This window comes from Eucyclogobius newberryi, unplaced genomic scaffold, assembly GCF_026437365.1.
Source record: "Eucyclogobius newberryi isolate DKJ021-1_F unplaced genomic scaffold, fEucNew1.0.hap1 SCAF_148, whole genome shotgun sequence".
In the NCBI taxonomy this organism is placed as follows: domain Eukaryota; kingdom Metazoa; phylum Chordata; class Actinopteri; order Gobiiformes; family Gobiidae; genus Eucyclogobius; species Eucyclogobius newberryi.
Window position 1 is genome coordinate 25,001 of NW_027315777.1, and position 7,361 is coordinate 32,361.

A 7,361-nucleotide genomic window follows, 5' to 3' on the forward strand; every position below is an offset into this window, starting at 1 on the left:
GTCTTGGCTCTGTGAGTTCATTTGAATCCAAAAGCAGTCATTTGATGGAAAAGGTTTTTCCAACGTTCAAAGCATGAAGTCTCGTCTCGTCATAAATCTACAGGTGTGGGTTGTATGATCCTTACCCACAGTCCTGCCGCCATGGCAACGTCCGGAGGTAATCTGCGGTTTACTAAAGAAACACAGTGGGCAAGAATGTTTCACAGTTTGGCATTAAACGTAATTATCTCCATTGGGGTTGTCAAAGAATACAAAAATAAATACTAATCGATACTAAACTATTATGAAAACTAGATTTGAGCAAGTATTGATTCTATGGTTGCATTTATAATGAACTTTTGATTTAAATGAGTGTTCCTGTCTGGTTTGGTTTGTTTGGGTAATTATGACAGCGATTATGAAATCCGGACCAAAGAAGCAAACTCTGGTCCGGTTGGAAAGGTCGGTCTCAGTCTGATTAAATCAATCTCTGCTGCGATTTGTCTGAATTGTGAACGCAAATGAACCAGAGAGCGGAACAAAACCAGGAAGTGGCCATGAAGTGAGCCACATGAGGCTCAGGATAGAAAAACCTCCTGTGTGAGATCGATAACAGGACAAATGATGCGCAGAAAGATGTGAAAGTAACAGCAGCAGGTCAAACTCTGGTTTAATTATAATTACTGATGATCACAAGAAAATATATCTCTGTTTCCAGTGATTACACTTACAAAAATAACAAGTTTTGAAGCTGAATGGAACCAAACATAAAAAACGCTTAAACGTGGGAAAAGTGGCCGATATTCATCCAGTATAAGTATTTTTATCACATTTCTTTCCCCTGGACATTCTGCCTGCCTCAAACTCACCTTTCCTCCTCACATGAACTCCTCATATGCAGCTCATCTGGTTGTGCACATGTGGGGCAGGCTGTGCACATGTGAGGCAGGCTGTGCACGTGTGGGGCAGGCTGTGCACGTGTGAGGCAGGCTGTGCACGTGTGGGGCAGGCTGTGCACGTGTAGGGCAGGCTGTGCACGTGTGGGGCAGGCTGTGCACGTGTGGGGCAGGCTGTGCACGTGTGAGAAGGCTGTGCACGTGTGGGGCAGGCTGTGCGCGTGTGGGGCAGGCTGTGCACGTGTGGGGCAGGCTGTGCACGTGTGGGGCAGGTTGTGCACGTGTGGGACAGGTTGTGCACGTGTGGGGCAGGTTGTGCACATGTGGGGCAGGTTGTGCACGTGTGGGACAGGTTGTGCACGTGTGGGGCAGGTTGTGCACGTGTGGGGCAGGTTGTGCACGTGTGGGGCAGGCTGTGCACGTGTGGGGCAGGTTGTGCACGTGTGGGGCAGGTTGTGCACGTGTGGGGCAGGCTGTGCACGTGTGGGGCAGGCTGTGCACGTGTGGGGCAGGTTGTGCACGTGTGGGGCAGGATCAGTTGTACACAGGCGAGGGGAGATGCGTCTTTCTGAAAGACAACAAACAAGACAACTGAACAGTTTTGGAATGCTATTGAGCAGAACAATGTTTGATAAAGAAAGTACCATAATGTCAGTCTGTTTGAAACGTTGACTGATCTCCATGGAGACCAGCGGGTGAAGCAACCAGGCAAAGATACTGGTCAGGGGGCTATTTATAAAGCATGAGCTGTCTGTTAAAAAACATCTTCACACAGAGGTGCGTGTCAGGATGAGGAATGTGATCTGTGCACATGGTGAGGATGAGTTTGGAGCTGCACAAACTCTTTTTGTAAGAACGTTTTTTAAAAGTAGACCCCCAGATCTGCGAAGGGTCACCTCTTCCCTGCTCACAGTGAGAATGCACTTTGTTTTCATTCATTCTTTCTTTCTTTTTTGGCCATTGGGCTGTATTGGACAGGACAGCGTATCATTCAGCAAATTGTTGTAGCTGGAAATCAATCTCTTTTGGCATAAATGCTGCTGCTCAGACCACTTGGGCCTCATGCAGCAGAAGAAAGTCTTTTCAAGGTGCTTTGAGCAATAAAAACACCTGAAATGAAATAAATGCAATAAATATATTCAATTTCAATACCATACTGTTGAACATTCCAGACAAAACAATAACATCTACATTTCATATTGCACCTTTAAATGGGTCAATTCCTGGTTTTCAGACCAGTCTTCAGTAAAATATTTATCTCAAAACAATTGGCATTGACAAAAAATCTATAATTTGATCTGATATATTGGAAGGGACTTTCAATATGAGACACAAAATCAACTTTAAATCAATGAATGTGTGAACATCGAGGAAAAGCTTTTTTGCTTCAGTTTGTGGAATAAAAAAATGTTTGTTAGTGGCATCAAAAGTAATAAATATAAAGCAATTCAAAAATAATGAAATTAAAACAGTTTTCAGGAGATATGAGAGTGCTGAACATTTTAATTAATACAAGAAGGATAATATTGTGCTTTAAACAGAGAGTGTATCTTTTAAAATATATTCAATTATTATTATTATTTTTTTAAATCAAATTATAAGTAAACGGAAGGTACAAAATATGATCGATTGAACCATGAGGAATAAGGGGTTGGACTAGATATTGTTTTACTTTCACCCACTCATTTTCAAACATGTATTATTATTTGTTATAAAGAAATACTTTTATTGTTCTGAAGTAATAATGACATTGGTTTCATTTTTTTATTGGTGCCAAATGTTTGAGTGGGAGACCACTTCAATCAGACTGTGTAACGAGCTCTCCGTCCATCATTAAGTTAAATCCCTGGACAATCCCTGAAAACCATGCGGTTGTTTCAGATAAAAGTGGAGATGGTTTTGTTCAGCGGCAATTCCAAGGTCAACCACATAATCCCAACAAAGAGACGCATTCTGGTTTGATTCCTGTGTGATTTATTAAAGCGGTGAGTAAAGTGACAGCTTTTGAAGTAGACCTCTGTTTAGTGGCGTTTACCTGTTGCTATGTAATTACGGCTACAGGAGAAACGCCGACTTGCGTCAACACTTAAAATGCCCTAATTACTGGCGGTGTTGCACACGTCTACTCCGAGCAGCACCGGGATTCATTATGTTGCAAAAGCAGGCCCTTCTCGTCCTGTATTATTCAGGGCTCAGTCACACACAGACAGTCATTAAAGTTTCATAGGAAGCAATTTGGTGGCTGAGTTATTTGCAAAGTGAGGAGAATGCATATGGCGTTACGATATCTCTCTTGTTTAATATGATGTGAGTGTACTCTTTTAAAGGTACTGTAGCGCTCGCATCTCGATGTGGACCCGGCTGTCTCTGTTGTATTTTGATCGTGTCTGGGCTTGTTTGACCTTAGAGTAATACAAGATAAGGCTGAGGAAAACAAGGGGAAAACAAGCAGCTCTGACAGAGTTTGTTTGAAAAATGCCATTCAATCCTGCTCCAGTTGTTTCTGTGATGTTCATGGGTGTAAAGCAAATTAATCCTTCCTGAGGGCTTTTTAACGGTCAAAAGACAACATATTTTGGATTACTTAATAATTGCTATGGTGATGGTGGGTCAGTGTCATATCTTGAAACCCATGAAAAGGATCTAAATGGTTGGGGGGCACAATAGAGACCATGAGGCTGGAGCTGTACAAGAGAGTAACCAATGGTGAACAATAGCCTTGGGTGCACCGGCCTAATGGTTCCCAACCTTTAAAGTTCCTCCTTGTCTCGTGTGCTGATTCTTTAGTTTAAGAGGGCAAATAAAAGTTCAAATCTGGCTCTGAACAATACGCTGCATATCATTCCCCAGTCTCATTCCCATTTCATGCTTCACTGCTCTGTCAAATAAATAAACCGTCTTTTCCACACAATAAGTCGCACCTTTTTTCATAGTTTTGGCCTGGATGCGACTTATATTTATATTTAGACTTATATACTTATATGTGATATTATTTGTTATTTCACACTTACAACCGCATTTCATACTCCAGTGCGACTTATATATGTTTTTTTTTTATTCTCTATTGTGCATTTTTTGGAAAGCAATGAAGCTGAAATTTTTTTATACTCCGGAAAATAGGGTAAATAAATAAAGAAGGTATGTCCGATATAATTTTTTGGAGAACCCATACCAAGGCCACAAATTAAGTTAAAGTAAAGTTCACAAATTCACCGTTCGCGTTTGGGAAAATTACAGCAACATTTTTTTATCCGGGTAAACATACTCACGTTGTGTTTAAACATACAGACATATTTTAGGCTGACTGTTCTTCTGTTTTAATGTCTACTCCATTATCTGTGGAACTCCACTGGCATCACCGATATCTGATCACATATACACCATCCCTGGTTTAAAGAAGGGCTGCAACATTTTTGCGATTAGATTAGCAATTTTTTATTTTCTATTCTATATTATGTATTCTGGTCAATGTGCACATTTTTAAAATGTCAAGAAGCGTTCATATTTGAGAGAACACGGACATCTTTAGGGCAAGTTTAATACAGACTGGGACTACTCACCCAGAACATTCTCCAAGTAATAACATTTACTACAAAGAAAATGTTTTTTTATTGAGCTTTCTATCCAAGTATTTTATTGTATGTTGACACTATGTTTTGATTGGTTAGATTATATATAGTTAACCAGGCTGAATGTGTCTGTGGCTTCAGCTAAAGTGGCACTAAAGCCGCTGGAAAAAAATCCTCTCGGGGACAATAAAGTTGACCTTATCTGAAACGATATGTTCTTACTTTTCAATTTCTCACTCTTTTTAGATGCTCTCATTAGATTTGAGATAATTGCTCGCCCCTGCTCACACACAGACCCACTGAGACACTTATAACCCTGAGACTTTCCAATCATTACTTAGTTTGATTGGATAGTTCTTGTGGTAAATATTTTTTCATAATTCAAGCCGTGACAGACTGTGAAGAAAATTGCTTGAACAATTTACACACAAAATAAGTTTAAACATTCATTAGACTAAATCAAGGTGTTGTCATACATCAAATTATTACTATTGTGTAATCAACAGATCAACTTTGGCCTTAAAACAATAAATTATTTTTTGTAATATTATGTTAGTGAATTAGTGAAAATATTAATAAAACCTTTGCTCAACTGAATTAATATTGAAGCACACATTTTGTATTATTTTATACCTGTCAGTTAGAGTGTGGCAGAATGTGCAGTGAAATGTAGGGCAGATTTCTACTGGGAATTGGTGCGAATCAATGTGGGACCAGGACATCAGAAGTGTTACAGAAGGGAATAGACTTTGTCTCCAGATACTTACAGACACACTACTGTGTGTGTGTGTGTGTGTGTGTGTGTGCCTGTGTGCGTGTGTATGATCACAAAACATATAGAACAAAGGGACGCTACCACAAGAACATAACAAAAACAAGTAACTCTCCAGTCAACTTAAGTTAAAGTTCTTGTGTTGTAGCTTTAAAATACCAAATGTAATCAAGTTAAATTCATTATTAGATCAGGTATACAGAGGGATATAGGGTAAGTACCTAATGGTGGAAAATGAAAGTATATAAATAAATGTATCTTTGTGACTTCATCCTTAGCCACGCTTCTGTTCTTTAAGGAAGTTCTTATGGAGAACATTGTCCTCTCCGTACACATGCTTGTGTCCTGGTCCGTCCTTCACCTCACCACACCATCATGAGCGTCATGTGCTGTCGATGCACTCGGCTACTCACTTTTATTTGCCTCATTTTTGCCACAAACTGCCTGTGATCGAGGCTAAAATGTTCATTAATGTCTATTACTGGTAATTATGTTGCTCGTTTAGAGGCAGGGCTGAGGGAGTCATTACCAGTGATGACTTTGACCTAGACTTAAAGCCCCATTAGGGGATGTTAAGAGCACCCAATGTTTGTGCATAATGCTCTTATTGTAGTGTGGAACTCATAGTTTTAGAGCCCCATTACTTGTGTACTTTTAATTAATATGACAACTTCCAACTTAAAAACAACAACTTAAAAATAGGCACATGTAGCACAGTTCCATCTGTTGTTTTTTGCATTTTTTTGCTCCTGGAATCACTGTCAGAAAAGACTTTCTGATGCATTGCAGTATCACCACTTAATGCTATTTTCTCATTTGAATAAGATAAACATCTTCTGCGATCACACAATATCCATATAAATTATTGTCTCCAGTCACTGTGACAAAAACAGGAAGTACGTGGCGTTGTCCACTGTGGCCAATTGTAAATACCATTAAAATTCAATGAAGCAGTAATGAAACAGAATCATGACGGCTAGAGCAAGGTCTGAAAAGTAGTTAATTTACCGTAATGAAGTCATTTAAAGAAGATGATGTACTCCCAATAGACATGTCAACCTGCGTAACAATGTCTAGGATGCGTATGCCATGGATCTATTATCGGCGTATGCACATCACTGATGTTTAACTATTTATACTTTGTAATTTATACAGCCAGTGTGTTGAATGTGCACAGCTCAACCTATCATTGTGTTCATGTGTTTGTCTTCTATTAAACTTTACTTTTCCTCCATGAGCAGGGTTTTAACTCCTCAAACTCAGTGGTGGAAAGTTACGGAGTACAAACGTAAAAGTACTGTAAATCTGAGCAAGAATCTGTACTTTCTACTTTACTAAAAAAAAAGGTAAATTGACTGAAAAGCAAAAGTCCTTTTGAGTTCAAGGCAAACCTTCAAGCAAAGAAAAATACATATGCCTTCAATTTACTTCAATTCAATTCAAAAATGAGGAAATGGTTTGAAATTGTTATAGTTGACTCAAGGTCACTACCTTTGAAGCAAAGTGGAATTTGTATGTGCTCTTTTCTGCCCATGCTCCTGTACTTTTACTCAAGCCCCTCTTCCATCACTGCTCTATGGAAATGCAGGGCCACTTCCTCCCGTCCTGGCCACGCCCCCTGCTCGTGCTGCTCGCGTGGGCTCAGGCTGCGGTGCACCGGAGTGTCCGGCAGAGGGCGCACGGGGCCAGAGAACGCGCAGCAGCGCGCTCCCCATAATCCCACACCAGCATCTTTCCTGTTGCTATACAACTGATTTATTCTTGATGCCGCGGTCAAACCGCGTAATCCACTGAAGACTGCGCCTTTTCCCTCAGCCATCATCCAGGACACAACCAAACTTCTCCTGCTCCTGCTCCACTTTGCACCGCTTCGCTTTTCACATTTCCTCCAGTCAGTGCAGATTCAACAATTGGCATCTCGCGTGTTTTTAATTGTTTTCACCGCTTTTAGAAAATGTGATTTTGAAAAGGAGGAGAGAAAAAAAAAAAACGTCCAGCTCCTCCAGTGACGGGATCAAATATGCAGCGGCTCGTGGTTGTGCGGCGCCCGCGGAAACTAAAGGCATAACGGGCTTGAATGCGCACCTTCTGCTTCCATCTCCGACAGGTGTGTGCAGGCTCTGCGCGCTAAAGAGGGGGGGGGAC